The sequence below is a fragment of the Zootoca vivipara genome, chromosome 14, assembly GCF_965207765.1.
Source record: "Zootoca vivipara chromosome 14, rZooViv2.hap1.1, whole genome shotgun sequence".
NCBI lineage: Eukaryota > Metazoa > Chordata > Lepidosauria > Squamata > Lacertidae > Zootoca > Zootoca vivipara.
The window spans coordinates 8980873-9004469 of NC_142597.1; the positions used below are offsets into that span (position 1 = coordinate 8980873).

At 46.1% G+C, this 23597-nt stretch overlaps 1 long non-coding RNA gene across 2 annotated transcripts in view; it reads left to right on the forward strand.

Moving 5' to 3' along the window:
* The first annotated feature begins 8562 nt into the window (after window positions 1-8562).
* Window positions 8563-23597, forward strand: part of LOC148683483 (uncharacterized) — a 39362-nt gene continuing 24327 nt past the window's right edge. For both annotated transcript variants that reach the window (XR_015947031.1, XR_015947032.1), the window contains exon 1: window positions 8563-8909. This is a non-coding gene — a long non-coding RNA (uncharacterized LOC148683483). The remainder of the gene's footprint in view (window positions 8910-23597) is intronic.

Consider the following 23597-nt stretch of genomic DNA (forward strand, 5'->3'; position numbering starts at 1 on the left):
TTCCTGTCTGCATTGGTCTGAATTAAGCCTAAGGAGCTCCCGTTGTTGTTGTTTAGTCATTTAGTCGTGTCTGACTAAACAACTAAACATTTAAAGCCCTCTTCTTCCACTTTACAAGTCATGTTGTTGTTGTTTAGTCGTGTCCGACTCTTCGGGACCCCATGGACCAGAGCACGCCAGGCACTCCTGTCTTCCACTGCCTCCCACAGTTTGGCCAGACTCCTGTTGGTGGCTTCGAGAACACTGTCCAACCATCTCGTCCTCTGTCGTCCCCTTCTCCTGGTGCCTCCATCTTTCCCAACATCAGGGTCTTTTCCAGGGAATCTACTCCTCTCATGAGGTGGCCAAAGTATAGGAGCCTCAGCTTCATGACCTGTCCTTCCAGTGAACACTCAGGGCTGATTTCCTTAAGAATGGATAGGTTTGATCTTCTTGCAGTCTATGGGACTCTCAAGAGTCTCCTCCAGCACCACAATTCAAAAGCATCAATTCTTTAGCGACCAGCCTTCTTCATGGTCCAGCTCTCACTTCCATTCATCACTACTGGGAAAACCATAGCTTTCCCATCCCTGTCTCAGGGCCATGTGTTGAAAATGGGGTTTAAAAAACCCTTAGCCTTGCCCCTGAATTGCTTTGGGGATGGGTCCATTGTGGGCCAGGTAGTCTCTGGGTTGGTCCAGGGTGTGCTGACTTGATTGCAGGGCCTGGGCCTGGACACAGCCCCAGTGATGACTACTCCTCATCACCCTGGTACTTAAGCAATGGGATTTCTCCATCCTTTTCCTGCCCCCTACTTGGGCACTGCTAGCTGATGGAACCCTAGCCATGTTCTGGAGGATCAATAAGCTGTAACATCTTAAGAGCATTGCAAATGCACGTCTATTTTCATCTGTGAAATGTTGGAGGCTGTGTAAACCCAGAAGTTTTAGATCAAGTTGTGGATATGCAGACCTAAAGGAAGTGTATTCTGATGAACACATTCAAAACAATTCCAGTGGTTTGACTGGCATAGTTTTCAGTCTATGTAACCATCTCTGAACCCTTTCAGCCCCATCATTTTGGCTCTTTAGGGTTGATGTGAGTTGGTCAATGAGTTTCCTTGGCTGCAGCATTCATATAAAAAGGGATCCTTCAGGCTAATGAAGGATTTTTAAAAAGCCTTGCGCAAGCAGCTTGATTGCCTCAATCAGGCTGATTTGGAAATAGTATTTTTATCTGATGGGGCCTCTTAAGCCTAATGAGGGTACAAAAAAATATATGCCAGGAATAATAAGGGGCCAAATTCCTAAGGGAGAGCAGCAGCCAGAGCACATGATTAAGCAGTGCATTGCAGGCACCACAGAGAAGGGTTCACAGTGGCTCAGAAGTGGTGCTTCAAAGGCTGATGCCCTGCAGCTTTGCAAGTAGAAAGCAAAGCCCCCACCCACACAACAAATCCCGTGAGAGTCTTGCCCACTGCAAAAAAATGCAATCTTTCATGACCTTATGGAATCCAATGCAGCTTTCTCATCATTAGCTTCTAGTCATATTGATGGGTGAAGAAGTCACAACAGTCAATTGTTCTAGCCTTAATAAACACCTGATGGGTTTTATGTCTGTCTGTCTATACGTTAATAAAGCATGGGGATATGGTTTGAGTATTCAAAAATTAAGGATAGTTTAAATCAGAAAATAATCTCCCACTCCTTCTGTTTCCCCTCAATGCTACCTAAACATTCAATATACCCTAGAAAATCACAAGCACCTGCCAAGCTGCTTAGGTGCTGGTGTTGTTTTCCTTTTGATTTGCAAACTTATATACTGCATACCTAGAGGGTTTCCCGTGTAGGCTATGTAGAAAGAAACCCCTGCTTTATTTTTGAGTGGCACCATTTTGCTCCCATTGGCAGGTGCTCCACTGCATAGGTTTGCAATTAGGGGAAATGGCTTTGCCTTGTGGTTTTAATGCTAGGAGATTTCTTCTTACATACAAACTTATATACAGGCCCCATCCCTGCTTGCCTCATTACTGTATTAATGTGGTATTCATTGTGAAGGGCTGATGTACTCTAAGAATGATGGTTATATTCCAAACATCCACAGAGACTAACTTTTGAGACGTTGAAGCCCACAAATTGCACCCTATGAGTCCTCAGGACACTCCTCTCCCTCCCTCCCTCCCCCTCTCTCTGTGCCCCACTCATTGCTTCTCTATCCCTCATTGCAACCCTGTCATTTTTCCAGGCCTCCGCAAAGATCTTGTGCATGGATAAGTCCAGGAGTTACAAGGAAAAATAATAGTGGGAAGGATGCATTTATCATGATTACTCTCTTTGTTGCAAGGAAATCTCACATTTAAATGGTCCCTTTAGATTAAAGACCTCAAAACATGCAATTAAAAAAGTTTTGCTGTAGCAAATGGTATAGTTTATTTCTTTCTGCAGATGGAGAAAGAGAATTGGGACTGTTATCTCCCTGCCCTGCCCTACATCCTACATCCTACACTCTGTGAACATCCCATTCCCCAAAATTATTGGGAGATGCTGCTTGTACCTTTTAATGGTATTCACAGCCACAAAACCAGCGGGATATTTTCTGTATGTGCCCCAAACAGCCACTTTCTTGCTCTAATAGTGGCTATACAATTTCATTTTGGCATGACTTGTTTTGCACCTGATAACTGTAACACTCATGAGTTCTAGATTACATAGAAGTCTGTGCATATGCACCCACACGTAGCAATTCCCCACCGCTGCAGGTGCACCATATATGAGTCCCAGGCATGGAGGTTATTCAGCATATGTGAGGCTGGGGTCAGGCTACTCAGTACAGCTCCACTCTAGTCACACATCAGCAGGGCCGTCTCGAGCAGGTCGGGCGCCCTGGCGCTGAGGCGCGGAGATCGCTCCGGCGCCCCCGCCCTCGCAGCGTGCAGTACGGCTTCTGCGCGGCTTTGGCGCCCTGCGCCACCAGGACTGCACCTAGAGCCGGGCCTGCACATCAGTTTGACACACAAGTATCATTCCAAAATGAGATTAAACAAACATGTAGAGGAAACACTTAATCAATGTGTATAGGGTCCTCCATCACAAGATTCCAAGGTGGCTTGAAACAATGCAAAACAAATAGCATAAAATCTAGTAAAAACAATATTAAGTCTGGAGTTATTAAAAATAACAGAAAACTTAAAACTGTCTTTTTCACATGCCCCCCAAATAGCTACACAGGTGCCCAGCAAATGTCCTTGAACTGGGAGTTCTGTAACAGGTGAACCGGTTTCGGGTCACTTCCCACCTCACCTCAAGCTGGCAGCAGGGCTGGATTTAGGCTGGATGAGGCCCTAAGCTACTGAAGGTATATTCCCAGCTGTCCTTTGTCAACAACAAATTGTCACTGTTTTTTGTGTTGAATATATGCTATATGGTAATTTATGGATCTAAAAAGGTAAAGGGTAAAGGGACCTCTGACCGTTAGGTCCCGTTGCGGACGACTCTGGGGTTGCGGCGCTCATCTCGCTTTACTGGCCGAGGGAGCCGGCATACAACTTCCGGGTCATGTGGCCAGCATGACTAAGCCACTTCTGGCGAACCAGAGCAGTGCACGGAAACCCTGTTTACCTTCCCACTGGAGCAGTACCTATTTATCTACTTGCACTTCGTGCTTTTGAACTGCTAGGTTGACAGGAGCAGGGACCGAACAATGGGAGCTCACCCCGTTGCGGGGATTTGAACTGCCGACCTTCTGATCGGCAAGCCCTAGGCTCTGTGGTTTAGCCCACAGCGCCACCCGCACCCTTAATTAATTTATGGACCTAATAGGTATCTAAAGCCATTTGCACATAACAAAATATGGCAGTGACACTGGGAAGGCAGCATGGGATAATTAACCTGATATTAGCAGGTTGATGTGGGATACGGTGTTACTAATGGCACCTGGGTCCTAAGCCGAACAAGAAAGGGGTGGGGAACCTTAGACTCAGGGGGCAAATTCAGCTTTCTTGATCTGGCCCTCATAACTCTTCCTAGGCCACGCCCCATCACTGGCCCTTTTCCAGATCTGGCTGGGATGTTTTTCCTTGTACTCTGATAATACTTCTTGATGGAGGATAGAGAAGCGTGACAGATAGAAAGAGTAAAGTGTAAACTAGCATTCATTGTTCCACTTCTGTCTCTGACCTGTGCCTCCTTGGAAGGTTACCCTGAAGGAAACATGACAATTGAGCTGAAAAAGGTTCCTGCCCCAGTTTAAGTTCTTATTGGTAAGCCAATAAGAAACACAGAACTCAGAAATAGACTAACCTCAGAAACACAGAACTCAGAAACAGACTAAAGGACAGTCAAATCAATCTGATATGATCCCAGGGACCAGTCTGAGCATAGCTGCCAAGTTTTCCCTTTTCTCGCGAGGAAGCCTATTCAGCATAAGGGAAAATCCCTTTAAAAAAGGGATAACTTGGCAGCTATGAGTCTGAGCAGGGCAAGCCCAAGACATTTTTGCCATCTGAAGTGAAGGACAAGGTAGTGCCTCATATCTATTCATTCCATGAAGAGTAACTATCAGACAGGAAATGGAATATTATTTCAGTGTTACGGACAGGTCAGAGTCTTTCACTTCACTGTATGCACAGTGGGTCAGTTTGCCTGGCTGTTAACCAGAAGGTTGGTCGTTGAAGCCCAACCAGGGATGGCTGTGGGCAGGATTTGTGTGATGCAGACAGTTGGACTAGACGACCCTCGGGGTCCTTTCTGTGGGAATGTTCAGGGAGGCAGGAGATGATATATTGTTTAATGATATCCTTCCTAACTTCCATTAGCAAGTTCTATATCTAAGCAGAGTTTAAACATTCATCTTTTAAATACACAGTGGTTTGCTTGTTGCAGGCTAGTTTTAGCCTCTAAATAAGGATTCCTGGTAGAAGCCCTTTTTGTCCCTCTTAAAAAGAATAAACATGACAATCTTATTAAAGTCAATATAAAAGTAGTTTACTCACATTCATTCAGTTCACAGTTAGATTCCTGAAGGCAGACTTATGTTACAAAAGTATATACACAAGTGGAACTATCCCATAAGAAAAACATACCCTGTTTCTCCGAAAATAAGACGTAGCCATAAAATAAGCCATAGCAGGATTTTTAGGCATTCAAGGAATATAAGCCATACCCCAAAAATAAGCCATAGTGATAGGCAGTTTAACCTTGTAGGTTAAACTGTACCATACTTAATAAAAAATAAGACATCCCCTGAATATAAGCCATAGTGTGGTTTTTTTAGGAAAAATAAATATAAGACGGTGTCTTATTTTTGGAGAAACATGGTAGAAAAACAAAATGGAGAAGAGCTGAAAGAGAAAGAGGTGTGCCTTGCTCTTGTTCCCAGGCAGAGAGAGCCAGATTAGACCATACATGCCTCTAGTCACATGCAGAGAGAAGTCTTGTCCTAGAAGGCTGATACAAAGCATCTCCTAGCATGTCCATTCTAGGAATGTTGTACTTGACTGCTATGTGTTTCACATCCCACACTTCCCAACTCTACAATTCTATGTAGCAGGCCAGCTTAGAGGATGCTGGCCAGACACACCACTCTGTTCTCAAAAACTTTGCCACATTTCCTGCCAAACAGCGCCTGCCACCTGAGGAAACCGCTTCACTCTGTCTCATGGTAGAGACAGCCCTGAATCCCAGCTAGAATCTTCTCAGGTATTAGTGGGCAGATCCACTGCAGTGAGAGTGAAGTTGGCAGCAGCTGTATGCCCTGTAAATGGAGGAAGCCAAACCCTTCCATGAGCAAATTCAGATCCTGAAGAATGCTACATTCAGACGGGGAGTTTATTTCATTATGTGGGTTTTTGTTTTGTTTTTTATTGGTTATAATGCTAGCATTTCTGCCCTGATCTTTAACTTGCCTTTTCCACTGCAGTACCTGCTGAGCTTTGGAACTGTGGCTTTTTGACCAACATGCCATCAAGCTGTGCTGAATTTCATTCACATCAGTAGGGGTTGCCCAACACAGCAACAAATATCATCAGATGTGTCGCCGCTCCCCCACCATTTTCACACATGCTCACTTCCATCCACCCTTGATTCACCAGGAAATATTTAAAAAATACCATCCACATACCATATACGAGTGGTGGGGGTATGATCCATATACGAGTGGTGGGGGTATGATCCATATACGAGTGGTGGGGGTATGATCCATGAAAATTGTGGGGAACTTACAGCACAAAAATCATGTGATATTCCAGGCTTCCAGGATTGCAAATGGATTTTTCTTTTCTTTTCTGGAAACAACACAGAAACACTTCCATTAGATTCTGCGAAATTTCCAGAAGTAGCATTTCATCATGCGAACAGTGGTGGAGAGCAGGCGGGGGCGGGGCTGGCATGCATTCTGGGGGCATGGCGCCCAGTGCGGGCGTGGAGGGCAGCTGCGATGGCCCCCTCGAGATTGCGCTGCCCGGGACGGAGCACCCCTATCGCCCCCCTATCGCCCCCCTCTTCCTATGCCCCTGCATGCGAAAGATAATATACAACACAAACATTAACAGGTAACAAAATGTCAGGAAGATTGAAAAACTCCAGTTTTCTGTGGCATTTTACACCAGGAGTTGGAATTGCAATGTTTTTGTCTCTTTCTTTCTTCCCCCCTATCTATAATGACAAAAAAATCTCTTCCATGCCTGAGGATCAGCCCTTGGAACCAAGGGTGGGGGCATCGACTGCAGATCTTGTATCCTGGTGTTGCAAAGTAGCCATGCAGTTCAAAGCATTTGAGGGTTTGAAAGTGAGCCAAAGAGTCAATCGGATTCTACTTAAACAGCTATAAAAGGAAACGAATAAGGCTGGTGAGGGTAAGTGAGGAAGTGAACAGTACTGAATCAGTGCTGTTCTGCATCCCATGCATTCCGCTGGTATTACCAAAGAGTGTCATGGAGTCTTTGACATGCAGTAAATGTTGTTAGCATGATCTCCCTTTCTCTTTCTTGAGCTGATCTCTGATCTCGCCAGACCCACCAAGGCGAGCTGTTTGTAAAGAGCACAACTTTGCAGCAATGGGGATTGTGAAAACAATCAAGTGCTGGGCTTTTTTCTGATGAAGTGGTTCAGCACAAGGCTTGACCAATGCATTACCTAATTCCATAATGCCAGCAGCTGCTCAGAGTGGGAGGAAAATGTGTCAGCATGTTTCTTTATGCGCTCGAAGCTGTGATATTAAATCTCCCAAGCTCAAAGGGATCACACTTCCAGGGCACCTCTTAAAAGATTCTTGGCATATGTGTATTAGTGTACTGCAGTTCTGGGGGGCATGTGGCCCCAGGGGCGGAGGAAGGGGGTTGCAGTGGGGGGCGGGTCGCCCTGAGTGTCACCAGTAAGGGGGGTAACAAAATGCCAGACACCACTCACCGCTGGGCCTGCAGCGCACCCAAGCCATGCGTCTCTCCTGGGAGTGGCGCGGTGGCTTGGGCATGCGCAGGCTCCACGCTGCCCCAAATGGTCCGCCCACTCCCTCCCCCTCAGCTGTAGGGCAGCTGAGTGGGAGGAGGCGGGCAGACTCCTCTGAGGCCCTGTGGAGCATCCTGCCCCAGCTGGCCCTGCCCCTGGGCACAGGACATGCATACCGCCCCAGGTACCTGATTGGCCTGCTCCGCCACTGTGGCCATCCCACCTCTGCTGAAAAACCTTCAAGGAAATAAAGTCTACCGCCTTCCAAGAGATTCCTTCCCACTGTCAAGCAGCTCTACTGTCAGAAAGTTCTTCCTGAAGTTGAGTCATAATCTCCTTTCTTGTAACTTGAAGCCATGGCTTTAGGTCCTGAGGGCCTCTGGAGCAGGAGAAAACAAGCTCCCTCCCTCCTCCCTGTGCTGGCCCTTGAGATATTGACATGGTGTGGCTCTCAGGTCAATGTCCTGAGAGAGAGAGCACAAACTGTTTCTCTCTTCCCTATCTCCACCCCATGCAGAATTGCAAGGGGTCTGGGCTGGTAAGAAGATGGTCGGAGTTTGGAGCCCAGCCAGGGCTGGCTGTGGGCAGCATCCTGGCATTGCTGGGGGTTTGACTAGATGACCCTTGGGATCCCTTCCAACTGTGCCATGCTATGATTCTATCAAGCAGCCAAAGGAACGGGCAGGGGAGCAAGATGCAGAACAAGGGTATCAGCGACATTTAAAGCACAAGAGTCTGGCTAATTAAAAAGGATGATTTATTGCAAAGAACAAACAGAAAGTCCGGCAGCTCGCTCCCAAGCAACCGCCATAACAGCCTAAGATGACTCAACTGGGCTCTGGTTTCCCTTTCCCTTACTACGGAAGAAGCAACGGAAGTATGTCTTCTTCTTGTGCTTCTCTCTCTCTCTCTCTCTCTCTCTCTCTCTCTCTCTCTCTCTCTCTCTCTCTCTGTCTGTCTGTCTGTCTGTCTGTCTGTCTTGTAAGCCTTCCCTCCAGCGAAGTCTGTGGCTGATTGGTTCAGATTCCCTTTCTGACAAGCTGTCACTTTCTGCAGGTTCCCTCGCTCCATCACCTGACCCTACACCTAGTTCCTGTCTGCTTGTTTCCCTGGCAACCTGCATTCCATTCTCTCCCTCCTCCCTCTCTTCAGCCTCTGCTGGAATGTGCTCTTCAGACAGTGGGAGATTCTGATATGAGGGTTCTTCAATCCTGACATCAGGGAGGCACAACCACACACCCCAACAGCACACTCTGGCCTGACCCACGGTGGCTTCATCTCAGCACCCTTTGGCCCTGTTGGTTTTATTTTTCTTAATTCAGCTGCCTGACAACCCAGCAGCCTGGCTCCTGTTTGCCAGCTGATGTCACAAAGTCCCACTTTGCAAGCCAGCCTTATAGTGCCCTGCAAGAGGGATGCCTGTCAGATGATGGTGAGATTCTTGCCAAGATACTTGCCCATCACTCAGCATGAATAGGAACTGTGAAGGTAATATTATTATTATTATTATTATTATTATTATTATTATTATTATTAGCATCACCCTTCACTGGTGGTGCACGTGACTTGGCTAACTGGCTTGACTTGTCCACAGCTGTTGATAGCTTGGCAGGTCCTCAGCTGTGGCCCCCAGATTATATTTACTGTTGTGAATATCTGGTTGGTTACTAGGTTGAACAATATGGCCTTTCCATGCCTCTGTTCTCTTAAATCTAAGGCTGTGTACACATCACACCTTGAAGTCACGGGGTCATTCCATTAAATGTCAATCTACAGACTCATCATTCCTAAACATGTTCATCTAGATCATTTTCAAGAGAATTTCCCAAAGTTTCAAGATCTTGCCACTGTGTGAATTGGTTTTAACAGGTAGAAGAGTATATGTCAATGGAAATTTATCCCTCCAGATACCCACAAATGTGAGATGACAGAGGTTTAAAATCCCCTCCTGGACAGCGAAACTGAATGCTTAGGAATTTGGCTGCGAAATCTTGTTTGGAGGAAGTCCAGCTATGAAATCAGCTGCCCACTTCAGAAAGAATCAGGCCACAAGCTGAGAAGTTTAAAAATAAGCCTTCCTTACTTTCTTACCATACATTGGTTCATAGCAAAGGTAGAAGTAAAAGCTACGAAGGCAAAATACTGTTATGGATTTGCAGGGGACACTCCTAAACCCCAGAGATTAATAAATGGTAGGGTTTTGATGACCTGGAGCAGGCATGTCCAAAGTCCATTTCGGGGGGCCTGTGGCAGTTTATTTCCTGAGGTAAAATCCTAAAAAAGCTCAACAACTTCAACCCTAAAAAAAAGCTCAAGAACTTTGGTCAGCCCTTTGGCCGGCTCTTCACTTCAAATCTGGACCTCTTTGAAAAAAGTTTGGACACCACTGATGTATTGAAGGGAAGATTGGAAGTCAGTGGGAAAGCACAGGCTCAGATTTATTTCCAAGTCAGGGCCTCACCTGATATAGAGACAGGAACATGCCAAAAGGGGTCATTGGAGAGCCTGGGAGAAATACCTGGGAGCCCAGGGCTGCCCTGCTGTGGGGGACAAGCCCCTCTTGACAGGACCAGGCTGTCAGATGCGGACTCCCTCCACGCAGACAGAAAGTGCAAATGGGTGAACAAACCCATCTAAGAGAGCTATGACAATCTCTGCCGTGTCTCTTCTCTCCAAAGGAACATGGATCTTGGGTGAGACTGCCTGGATCCCCCTGGCATCTTGCAGAGTGTAGGGGTGACACCCAACTTTTGTCAACAATTCTGACATTTCAAGATAACCAACCCCAGGCACCTGTGGAGGAGGCATGTCTGCATCCAACAAGGGTCCAAGGAAGTGAGAGGGGAACACGAAGTACAATGTGCTCCTTTCTCTCAAGGAGAGCAGGGAGAAGGACCTTACACAGAGCCCTCTCTGCCAATTGTATTTCTAAGGTCCGAGTTCCTGCCTATCCGTAATGCAGCCTTGCAGCCTTAGCCCCTTTTCATGCTGCAGGAGCCCTAAATGAGAGGTCAGCAACCTTTTTCAGCCATGGGCTGGTCCACCGTCCCTCAGACCATGTGGTGGGCAAGACTATATTTTGAGGGGGGGGAAATGAATGAATTCCTATGCCCCACAAATAACCCGGAGATGCATTTTAAATAAAAGGACACATTCTACTCATGTAAAAACACGCTGATTCCGGACCATCCGTGGGCCGGATTGAGAAGGCAATTGGGCTGCATCCGGCCCCTGGGCCTAAGGTTGCCTACCCCTGCCCTAAATGGATGGTGTGTACACAGCCTTTGTTTTTAAGGGAAAGGTGTCCAGGGGGTTTCAGCTTGCACGGGGTAAGAGCCTAGTGAGATTTCTTTTGTATTCTTTGCACCATCACTGCATGTGACCCTTAAGAAACAGGTCCCTGCCCCATTGCCCCAAGGGGCTTATAATCTTTAATTTGACACAGAAAGGGAACTGGGAAAGGTTGAGGTCCAGGATGGATCCTGAGTCCTGCTGTGAGGCATAAGCCAGGGTCTCTGCCTTTAGCATAGCTGCCAAGTTTTCCCTTTTCTCGCGAGGAAGCCTATTCAGCATAAGGGAAAATCCCTTTAAAAAAGGGATAACTTGGCAGCTATGCTTTAGACTTTGGGATTCCCAGACATTTCCCATCTGTAATCTCTTCCTCTGTTTTTGCATTATGGTAAGTGAGGTGATGCTAATAGAATTCCTGCCAAGCAGGGAGGGAGGGGGAAGAGAGAGAGGAATTCTGGTGGAGACAGAAGATTGGAGGAGGCTTGGAAAGGGAAGTGGAATGTTGGGGGGAGGCAGGTGAGAGTCGGTTGAGAGCAGTGGGTTCTAGAAGGGGGCACTTGGTGGAGGACCAGAAGCTGGGCTGGGCTTAGGTTCAGCAGTCCAGTCGACATCGCCAGGGGCATGTGGCCAAGAGGGACTCTGTCAGCTGCCCAGGAACAGAATTCCCTCCATTTAGGTGAGTCACAGAGCCACGGCTTGGCTTGTTTTGCAAATGCCCAGATGCCTCGCACCACCCCCTCCAAGCACCCGGGAAGCAGCTTTACAAACTGTTTCCCCAGACATTTCCCATCTGTGACCTCTTCCTCTGTTTTTATTTTCCTTTCCTTTCCTTTCCTTTTATTTTCCTTTATTCTCCAAGGGCCTAGGACAAGTGGGCCACATAGGCAGCTGTGGATATCAAAAGAAGGCGAGGCCACAAAGTCATGGTATGGTAATTCCATGGGGAATCCATTTCTCACATGTGCCAGGAGGTTGTGGCGCCATCCTGAGCGAAACAGGGCTGGGGTGGGGTGGGGAGCAGGCCTGCCTTGCCTCACCTCACCTCACCCCAGCCCCTCACCCCCTCCTTCCGAGCCAGGGATCACGCTGCCGTGTCGGCAGCCAGTCGTGATGTGGGCATGGGCATGTGCTTGTTCTGCCTCCCTCCTTCCCTGGGTCAGCTGGTCAGGCACTCAGCAGCGCTCAGGCTGTCCCCACAGTAGTTTTGGGGCTGGCCCCCCAGGGGCCCTATGTCCCTACCACATTGGGGCCCCTGCCTCCACTGTCTCGCCTTCCCCTGTTCTGTTGCTGAGCTGCTCTGTGCCATGAGGAGAAGGAGGGGTGTGGCTGGGGGGAGGCAACAGACTGAGGGAGGGAGGTAGCTGGAAAGGCAGACAGGAGCGGGGGGGGGGATATTGAGGGAGCTGTGCCCAAGAAAAAAATCATTGGAGAGGGCCCACAGGACCCCGCTGTTCTAGAGTGGATGCCTATGCCAGGAGAATACAATGCCCTTCTTCCTTCGCAGGGTCATGGTTTGGGAAAGGCTCTGGCCAAGCAGCAGTCCAGCCATGTCCTTCCTTCAGACAGAAATGGGCATGGTGTGTGAACTGGACAGGGGAAGAAGTGACCCTCCCATTGCTGGAGATGGGGATAGAGGCGTAGGAAGGGGTGTGTGGGGTGTGGTCCGCCTTGGGGGTCATCACTGAGGGGGGTGACATTCGGCGCGCTGCCCACCCGCAACTCCCAAGCCTACCCTGAGCCATCGATTGGGGGTGGGGGAGGTTGACATTTGGTGCGCTGCCTGCAACTCCCAAGCCTACCCCAAGCCATTGATGGGAGGGAGGGACAAAAAAATTCTGCACCGGGTACCACCTAACCTTGCTACGCCTCTGTGTGGCCTCCCAACATATTGCTGGACTAAGAACATAAGAACAGCCTGCTGGATCATGCCAATGGACCATCTAATCCAGCATCCTGTTCTCAGATGCTTGTGGGAAACCAGCAAACAGGATTTGAGCACAATAGCACTGTCCTCTTTTGAAGCTTCCAGCAACTGGTTTTCAGAAGCATTCCTGCCTCCATCTTTGAAGGCAGAGCATTGCAGTTATGTAATAGCCGCCAATGGCCTTTGCCTTCATGAAGTTGTCTCACCCTCTTTTAAAGCCAACTTGGTTGATGATCATCACTACCTCCTGTAGGAGAGAGTTCCATAGCTTAACTATGCATTTCAAGAAGAAGTACTTTCTTTTGTCTTGAATCTTCCAGCTTTCAGCTTCTTTTGGGGGAAGCCATGACCGTTTAAAATTGCATCACAGTGTAGTATGAATGAAGTCCCACAGAGCTGCATTTGGACCCTGGACATGAAGTTTCACACTTCATGTTTAGAGATGTGGTTGGTGCTGTTCTTTTCCTTTTCTTTTTGAGAGTTGACTCTGCCTTCTGCCTATGGGCTTTATTTAAAAATTGCAAGAGCTTCTACTAGTTGAGGACGACCCAAATGACGTCAAAGGCAGAACAAGATTACCACGCCTAAATGGGACATGTGTTCTTCTAATTAGAAAATGTAATCACCTCAGGCACACTCATTATTGCAGTCTTTATGTTTGTCATTTTGGCAGCCTTAAGGTCCATGCTAATTCCTTTATCTGACTTGTACTCAAGGACATCAAGTTTTTAATCATTAAATACCTTAAACTCCCTCTTTCAAGGAACTTTGAAGAATAATTACTTTTTTGTCATGTAAAGGCTTTTGTGTCTCCCCAAAAAAATCTCTGTGGACGGTCTTTCATCTGTGACTGCTTGCATCAAGAGATTTCTCCTGCAATCAGGATTTCATCAAACTGGCCAAAAAATAGGAGAGTGGCGTAGAACCGCATGTAACATCCAGAATCTGTGCCCCAGTTTCTTGAAAGTTTTCTTCTTCAGCTAATGAAGCTTCTATTTTTCTGCCAAATTATCCAGCCTCTTTAGAATGTCATTAGAATTTTGGTGGGCGGTTTGGGATGTCAGGTCTACCAACAGGGAAATGTGGGGTGGTCGACTTGGGCATCCAAAGGCAAAGGGGGCAGTTTTCCCCCTTTGAGTTTCCGTTATGAGCTTGCCTTTCTCATTGCGTGTTTCACTTTCCAGTAAACATTTCACCAGCCCTCAGCAGCCTCCCCAGCTGCCTGAACCTTGTGATATACAAAAATGTATTATCTCATGATATATTCCCCTGGGATTTAATTGATTTGCAAGCAACTGGGAAGGCTGCAGGAGCAGACAGCCAGAGAGATGTTTTGTGGAATGAAAGAGAATACACTTGCAAACACTGGTTGGCCACCTTCAAAATAAGATAAGCACAACAAAAATCCTGTACCCATCCAGAATATTTCACCCAAATTTTCTTTCTGCTCTGATATTTTTTGAATGCAGTTTCCTTTCACATTAATTAGTGGGAGATGCTAGGGGGAAATACAGGAAATTTAATAATGTAACAATGTACTAGTGCAACTGTTTTGGCACACATCAGAGCTAGGATCAAGCTGCATGCTAAATTGCTACTGTTAGGGGTGTAGGAAGGAGAGGGCGAGGGGTGGGCCGCCCTGGGTGTCACCCTGATGGGGGTGACAAAATGGCAGGTGGCACTCAATGCGAGGCCTGTTGCAGTGCATCCAAGCCACGCGTCTTGGGTGCCTTCAGGCTCTGTGCTATCCGCCTGTTGCCTACCCCTCACCTGTAGGGCAGCTGAGGCCCCGTGGTGTGCCCCGTCCCTATGGGCACCACGCGCCCCATTCTGTCCCTTCCAAGCCCCTTGTCCCGGCCCTCCCTATGGGAGCTGTGTGCCCCATCCCTGTGGGTGGTTGGCCCACCCCTGGGCATGCTGCCCCAGGTGCCCTCCCTATGGGGCTTCCTCCACTGCTGGCTACAGGAGCTATGGAGCTATGTTTTTAAGGGAATCGTTGTTGTTCTTTTTAAATAAATTACAAGCAAAGAGGGTGCTCCCATTAGGATTGGAAGGGAATTCTGATAGGGAGCTTAAACCCTTTGCCCCATGCTGTGGTCCCAATCTGAATCATAGCCCCCATGCTTGCAAACTGAACTAGGAAACCTCCCTTCTGCTTAAGTAGTTAGGTTGAGAGTATTACCCATATTGGGACTAGCCCAAGGACTAAATGATGGAACTCCCTATTATCCATGTTAGGTAATTTGTTTGTTTTTGTTTGTTTTAAAAACTCTTCAATTAAAGACACAGCTATGCCACGAAGATGATGTGTACTATAGCCCTTATGTGACTCTTTCCTCAACTGATATAGACGGAACTTCTCAAAATGGGGAAAGCTGTTTGGAGTGCCTCCAGTAAGCTCATGGAAGTAGAGGATAGCAGCTGCCCCTCTATGTCCTGGTGGAAAACAATGTTGGGCCCCTCCACAGCTGCCACCTTCTTATGATGCTAGCCAAGATCGAGAAAAAAATTAAAATGATTTGTTCATTTATCCCCCCCTTCAAATAAACAACCCTAGTATGGCTTTAGAATAAGGATAAAAATGAAATAGTAATGTAAATATAGAACAAAATCAATCTCTTCCTCTGTTCCTCTCTCACACACATACATTTCACAAAACGTCAGTAATATCTAACATAGACAGCTGCTGACAGAACAGATTATACTGAGCTAGAGGGCCAGATAGTCTCACCTGGCATGAGGCAGCCTATGACTTCACCCAGCCTTTGGTAAGCTCAGCTGCTCCTGGAGCTTCAAACCCATCTCCCTCCGTTCACCCTGCAGATGAAGGCTTGGGACTCTTTAATACATAACTCCGGCCCCTCTCATTCTACACTAATTTCAGTTGTGGTGGGGCAGGGGTAGGCGAGAATTGACCTGGAACAAGAAATGTGTCATAAGCAATATGTTACAAGTTGGACTTGAGACCTATTTCCTGTTTGGGAGAGAGACTTCTTAAACTCTTGATTTCCCTTGGAATTTGCCTGGTCCTTGCAAACTGTAGATTAAATCTTGCACATTAATCCAAGTTTCATATACATGGCTCAGGATCCTCTATTATTCAGAATTGCCAGACAAAGCGGAAGGCTTTGAAGCATACAAAGTGTGTGTAGAACAGCGACTGCCTTGTGCCGTCTGTATTCTTGCGGAGGGCTGGAGGTATTAAGAGTGATTTATATTCTGTCAGTTTTATTCAAGAGAAATGATATTCTATATTTCAGCCTTTTCTGATTAACACTGTTGGGAGAAAGGGAAACTTTTCTTTTTCTACAGTGTTGAGCCTAATTTATTCTTTTCCCTACCCCCACTTTGCTGCCTTTGGAACTAATGCCATACACAGAAAACTGACAGTATTTTAACATGCTTGTGAAAAGGACACCATTTGTTAAATTCAGATACCCTGCCAAATAATGTGTGCTTTGTGGACAAAGACCTAAAAGTTGGCCGTAAAATTTCATTTAAAAAACAAACAAACACAAAACCTAGAAAGTGGATTGTTCTTACTGTTGATTTCACACAGAGGCAGAACTGAATATTTTATGCATCTCCAAATGAACCATTAAATAAATAACATCCAGCACGTCTTCCAGAGAAAACCTAGTTGCGCTTTCAGAATAAATCATGCAGATTATATACAAACTTGAAAATTGCTGTTGTCTGGGGGCACCTGGCAAGCAGATGAGCTGTGTCGCGGCACTTACTTTTAGGGGTCCTGGTAAACTTCTCCATATTACAGGTTGAAGAAGAACTATCAGGATTTGTAAAGTCCACCTCAAAGGAGAAGTAGGCTTTTCAAACCCTGGAATTCTTCTCTGGCTCAGACTGAATTATGAGCTAGAGAAGAATTGTTTCTCCTGTGCCCTTCTTTGACTTTGGCAACAAGTATGAGACAATTTATCCGGGAGTATCCTTATGTTCTGCTACCTGTCCTGCTAAATCACCTTCCCTGTATTGCTTATTAAAATGCCAGAATGTTCTGCTCCCTTCCCAAGGTCTCAAAGGGAAATTGGGTGAGTGAGTTCATTTTATCACTAGTACATATCTAGGCAGATCTACACACGAACATTAAGTCACCATGCGGTATTTTTTTTAATGGAATTGTATGTATCAAGGCCTCAGTGCAGGCTTCACTATCAGAAGTTGGCTGTTCAAAGGTTATCTGGGTGGCTGAAGCCAGTGGTGTGGCTGGCGCACATCCTGGCACGTGTCCTGGGGGCGTGGCACACCGCTTGCGGGGGCGTGGTGCCCAGTGGGGGTGGGAGGGGCAGCCGTGATAGCACCCTACTGGGATCGCACTGCTGGGGCCAGTGCGCCCCCCCTGCACTCCTCTTCCTCTGCCGGTGGCTGTAGCATAGCCTTTGTGAGCAGCGAGAAAGGTACAAGACGTGCTTGTTAAGGTGGGGACAATAAAAATAAATATTCCACAAGCAGAAGGGATGTTAAAATATGGGAAACATGGCGACCAGAGAGAAGTTTTAGCACTTCACTTTGTTGTGTGCATCTGTGTGTTTTAGTATTCATTCCTTCAGGTAGGGGAAAATAACTGCAGAAGGAAGATAGGAAGCCAAGGGTGCTTATGCTGCTTTCCCCACAGGCCAGCTGGATAATTCCCTCCCAAGGCTTTGCAGGTCCAGCAAAGCCTGGATAGATCCTTGTCCTCTGTCTTTGTAATTGTAACTAAGTCAGCAACCTTAGTGGCAGGGAACATTCCCTTCTGGGTAACCTTCTGGGTGCCAGAGGCAAAAAGAGGCAGCCTTTGAATATAAATGTTACCTTTGTATTGGTTGGTTTCTACATCCATGGGAACAAAAGACATTGGCACATGCAAATAAAAGTTTGAGTATCTGAATCTGAGTTCAAGGACCCATTCCAGCCCGATCAGCTTCGCAGTAACAATAACCCCGTTACAGAATTATAGGTGAAGTAGGCGGCGGCGGGATCTCTATCCTCACCGTGACTATTTTTTATTTTATTTTTGTACACCTCCATCTTCTCCACTTTTCATAGAGGTTTACAAAAGTATGTGTGATGGGTAGAAAGCAGTCAGAGAGAATTCACTCCAGCGCCACCGTGCTAGACCGCAGGGCCGTCCAGTGAAATTGATTGGCTGCTTTTCAGAACTGCTAATCAGAGGCTGGTTGGAGAGGAAAGGCTCATGGGGCTTTTCTGCAATACTCAACTGAGAATCTTGGGAAATTGTCTCATGAATATGCCAGCGCATCTTTCTTGCAAGGAAAGCTCTTTTCCCTTCCCCCCTTCACTTTCAGCAGCATGTCTGTTCCGAAAAGTGGACAACATTAATCGTCTCTACAGATATTCTGCTCTTGTTAGCCTTGTCTCTGTGACAGCTGCCTCTCATGTTAAACCTTAATTCCAATACTATTGATTTACGTTAAGACATGTGAATAGTTTTCAGCCTTTCTCTCATATCACGGTTGCTCATTTCCATTTTACTTAAAGGAAAACAGTCCCTTGGCAACTTCCTGTCTGTTTCTCAGAAGGAATATTTTGACTTCAGGCACAGAGTTCTGAATGCAACTGAGGCAGCAAAATTATATCCTTTCATCCAATCCAATATTTCAGAGGTGAAAACAGGTCTGCTTGTCATGCACCAACTCTAACATGAAGAACCAGTGCCTGAACCAGCCCTTCAATATTGCACATCACAGAAGGCTTCTGTGTGCTGTTTTCATTTGCTCTATAATAAACCTCACCCACACAGGTTTTAAAAGAGGGTGCCCGGAGCTCTTTGCTTTGTTTTCAAATATACTCTAGTCCAATCTCCTGGGTCACTAAGAGATGGCTGTCCAGCCTCTCTGGTTGAAGACCTCTAGATAATTGGTTCAGTTACGAAACTGATCTTACCATTAAAAAGTTCCTCTTATCAGAAACGTTAACCCCGAACATACATTTCTATAAAGGCACAGCATAAAAATATAAATTTAATAAAAACACATCATGTCAAATAACGAAACTCCAGTAACCCCAGCTATGTATGCAGGGTAGATGGAATTTGTATAGCCATTATAGACCTTCCACACCCTAATTATTTCCAACTGCATTTCCTGAACTCTCAAAAAAGTGAAACTGGTAAGAAGGACTCCAGGGCTTGATGTGTGTGTGCAAAGACAAGCAACTCCGTTTACGTGCATTCAATAAGTGCGAACCTGGAAGTGACCTGAAAATGTCACCTGGATGGAGGATACAGAGGGATGCCTGAGTGTGTGTAGAAGCTAGCCTAACGTTCAGGAGCTACATTTACATACGTTGTCCACCTGCTTTTGCCTCTGACTCTACCCACCACAGGCATGTAACCCTCATAACGTTTTCCAGAAGGGAATGTGGCCCTCAGGCTGAAAAATGGCCTGTACTACCCAAGTTATAGGTAGGCTTTCCCTGAATCATGACAGTACTGGGAATGTAGTACCAGCCCTCCCAAGTCCTCTTGTCTATCAGATTGCAAGGACTCACAGTGAGGGGGTCTGTGAAGAAGACCCAAATGATGTCCTGCCTAATAGCAGCTGAGATTTTTCACCACCCTCACTAGTCTCCTTGTCAACAACCAGTGGAATTTGCAAGGCAGAGAGGATAGAACCCATAACTCCTTCTGTCTCATCACTGCAAGCTCTTCACCTGGTGCCAAATATTTTGCACTTCATATTTCCATGGTGTTGTGTGTGTGTGTGTGTGTGTGTGTGTGTGTGTGTGTCGGGCTATTAAATTACCTTAGTGGCTTGGAGACCCTTTTATGTTTCATATCCTTCCAGATTCCAGCAACAAATAAGCTTACAAACCATTTGCCATAAAGCACTTGAATGGCTCTATATAGTGTGGATTACAGAACCCAGACATGGTCTAAAGCTGCAATATTATGCTTCCAAAGGAGAATTCTCTCTATTATTAGAAAATCAATTACACCTTCCATTTGTTGCAGGAAATATTGGAGACAAGAAAGTGCCTTGTACTCCTGTTCCCTCATAAACTTCCTCTCTCTGCACTAGGATCACCACAGAGATGCTAATAATAATAAAAATTCTCTCTGGTGATTCACACACATTTCAGTATTATTCTCCTGCAATCCAGCTTGGTGAATGAAAAACAAATTTAAATCATGATAAAAGCTTGGGCAGATGCTATCCATAATGTTAACTGCTTGTCATTGGAAGAGATGTATTCCGGGTCCCTTGGGAATGGCAGTTCTCATTTCTCTTCACTGTAAACCTATAACATTTATTGTCTGTAAGCAGGAGCTACAAGGTATTCCACTCGGAAGAAGTGTTTGACCAGATGTTTGTGTGTGCATGTGTGCAAATGTACGTAAATGGTTTTATCATTCACTTTCCCTAGTCTCTTTCCATAGTCTCTTTATGCATTTCTCCTAAATATTGCAATAATTACCTACCCTTAAAAAGCCCAAATACCTGGCTTAATAGCAAAAATGCTAAGCCATTCATGCTTGTCTTTGTCTTGATTAAACAACCCCTTGAAATTAAAGATTTTTTCTATCCTTGATCTTGCTTCCTTATCCTTTCAAACTTCATTTTCTTAAAAAATAGAGAAAAAGGATATGAAAACATTTGAGCAAAAGGTCATGACGGACTTGAACCTGATTGCAATAATAGGCTCAACCTCTGAACACTGGAATACCTAAAAGTTTCCTTTGGAAAGGAATACAGTGTCTTTCACTTCTGAGTAATGACAAACAACTCTTGTTCATTATATTTATGAGTGTGGGAGGCCACAGCATATAAGCCTTAAACAGGCAAACAGCCATAATGGAAAAGCTGTAGCAGAAACTGAAGGGGGCAAGGGGAGGGGGGGGACAAGTTAATTTTTCCACCATATGGTGTGATTTTATTAAATATACAAATGAAACAATGCACAGACAAGAAATACCTACAGCAAAAAATGCAATATGATAGAGATAAGCAGGCACAACTCTGTACTTGCTCCCATTACTCTGTGTTTTCCAAGTAAATTCACTGAAGAACTCATTTTTCTGTAATCATCTCATTATTATGTACTGTAAAATAATGTTTCGTATTCCCCCCAAGTGACCTATTTTTGTTTGTCATGTCATGTTTTATGATTTATGTGTGTACAATTTTGTAACAAAAAAATAAAAAATAAGCCCTTAAACAACCATTTACCTAAAACAATGTCTTCCTCAGTATCCACTATCTCAGGCCCTATGACCAGCAGAGGAGGCCCTGTTGGTGCTGCCATTACTGGCTGCTACCTGGTTGGCACTGAAATTTTTGACAGGGCCTTCTGTGTGGCGATTCCCCCCCCCTTTTGAATGTCCTCCCTGGTGAGGTGCACCCAACTCCATTGTCTTTTCTTTTTAAAATAATTTGTTCTGCTTTGTTCTTTCCTGCCCTGAGTTCCTTTGGGTAAAAAGGAAGGACAGAAATACGAGCAAGAACTGCCTTTTACCAACCCAGAACACCAGTTCATTTAACCAGCGCCCTTAGGAGGCTGCCAGGACCTCAGGGCTCTGTTGCTGACACATGCGCTCCATCTGCGCTATGTATTTAAAGCAGCATCTGGCCTCTTTAAACAGTCATGGCTTCCCCCAAAGAATCCTGGGAATACTCATTTGTTAAGGGTGCTGAGAGTTCTTTGTAGGTTCCCCACATGGAGCTACCCTGGGCAGGTGCGGAGGAAGCCACTCGGGCACCTGGAGCGGCACCCGGGGGTGTGCACCCGGGGATAGGGCGCTGCCATGCAGTGCGGCATCACCACACACGACGCATGCGCGTTACGCACATGCGTGCTGCGCGGCGGCATCGGCAAAGCACTCTAGCTCGGCCGGGGCCGCACAGGACCCCGGCACCATCCCCGCACTTCGCTGGAGCAGCTTGCCACTGGCAAACCGCTATGCAGCGGGCATGTACAGCGATGCCACACATGCGCACTACACAGCAGCAGCGAAGGCAAACCCTCCAGCGCCATGCGGGGCCGGCACTGGGACCCTCCACTCGCGGCTGCAGCCATAAATGAAGGACCCTCCTCTCGCGGCTGCAGCCGCAAGCAGATGATCCCGGCACCATCCACACGGAACTGAAGTGGCGCCGCTCAGCTGGGGATTCGCCGGGGGGGCTCGCCGAGTGTCACTCCCCTCCAGGGTGGCACCCCCATCACCCCCCCTTGCTACGCCAGTGACCCTGGGAATAAGGATCGATTGTGAAACTGCTCTGGGATTTGTAGCTTTGTGAGCAGAAGGGGCAATTCTGCTGGGTTCTGCATTGCCAGAATGTTCAGGGAAGGGACTGGACAAGCAGTCCCTAGCAGGACTGAAAAGGGCGTGGCTGAAATCACAGAGGTCCCAAGGGAGGATGAGGAGACTTAAGTACAAGATAGAGGAATGGGGTAGTGGAGGAGGCATGGAGAACAGGGCTGCCCCAGTGCCAGGGGTCTGTCTTTCACTGTTGGCTATGGTCTCCATGGTGATGGCTGATGCAGGGGTCAGTCTGGGTGGGAGTGAGGTGGGTCCAGCTCAGGCAGCTGTTTCTCACAATTTAGCAGTGGCGGCAGCAACAACAACAGTAGCTGGATGGGTGGTGGCCCTGGAATGAGAAGCAATGGAGTCATCTGTGGTGCTGAGAACAGCTGGGCCATGAACCTGGGACACATGGGGGTAAGTGACATGGAAGCAGGGGGATGGCAAGAAGGCTGGCACATCAGCCAAGCACAGGAAGCAGCAGTGTGGGAGTTATCCACTTAAGGTGAAGTTCCTGGAGGGACTGAAACCTGCTCTCTGCAGGGTAGTTGGGAGGGTGAGAAAGGAGACAAAACATCCCCATTATTATTATTATTATTATTATTATTATTATTATTATTATTATTGGGGGGAGGATGCACAGACCCAGGAATGAACAAATTACATTATCCATTTATAAATCTCGGTATCCTTTGATTTCTAAGAATTCCTGAAGGGCGCTGGGTACTTTCTACTAGTTTGTCGTAAGAAGCACTCAAATTCAGCAGTCATTTTTGGTGTATGTTCATCAGTTGATTACTTTAACCCTTTGCTTTGGATGAAATGGTGGGTGATCAATTAGAACCTTTCAAGACAGGAATAATAATACTTTGGCTCCAGTTCTGAGCAAACAACTGGCCTGGGCATTTCCAAGTTTGAAAGAATCATTAACTCACCTTATCATTTGTCTGCTTCAAAACCCTTGGCACCCTAAGGAACTCTCTCAACCGACTTTTACTTTCCAGATGAGCTCTTTTACAATATATGACTGCATGGAATGAGAATAGAGTTTTCCTCCCATTATATTTCTTGATCGCTTTTCGTTTACAAAGTGCCACGAACAGGAGCCATTAACGTGCCGCCAACGCAATTAAGATCATGCAATTAATTTCACTAATGAAAGAATCTCCAAATGTGCATTTTTAAAGATAATTATTTTTTCGTATGGTTGTCTAATTTTCTAAGGTAAATACCAAGCTATTGACATTTTGCAAGGCTCGCTTTTATAAATAGCACATTTCCATTGCGCTTAGTGTAATAGAATCCTCTTATAAAACCTATTAGATCCTTTAATGTAATGTAAAGTTTTATTACTTTTAGTAATTACTGTGTTTGTTTTGTTGAATTAATTACCAACTGTCTCTAGTTTGAATGACTCATCCTACCAATCTATTCTTTCTCTCTCCTACCCCACGCGAAATCCCTTGTGTCTGGACCATTGCAATAATTCTTTATTTAAAAAAAGGGATAGGTAAGTTGGTTCCTAGAATGTGCTGAATGCTTGGCAAACAGTGTATTGCCTTATTTGTCTTGGATTTGATCCTTGAACAAGAAGATTAATTCAGTGTGATTTGAGAGTAGGGATGGAGGGGAAATTCAATTCAGTTCACATTGAAAGCCAAATCTATCAAATTTGCAGTTTCTTGAAACAATATGAGAA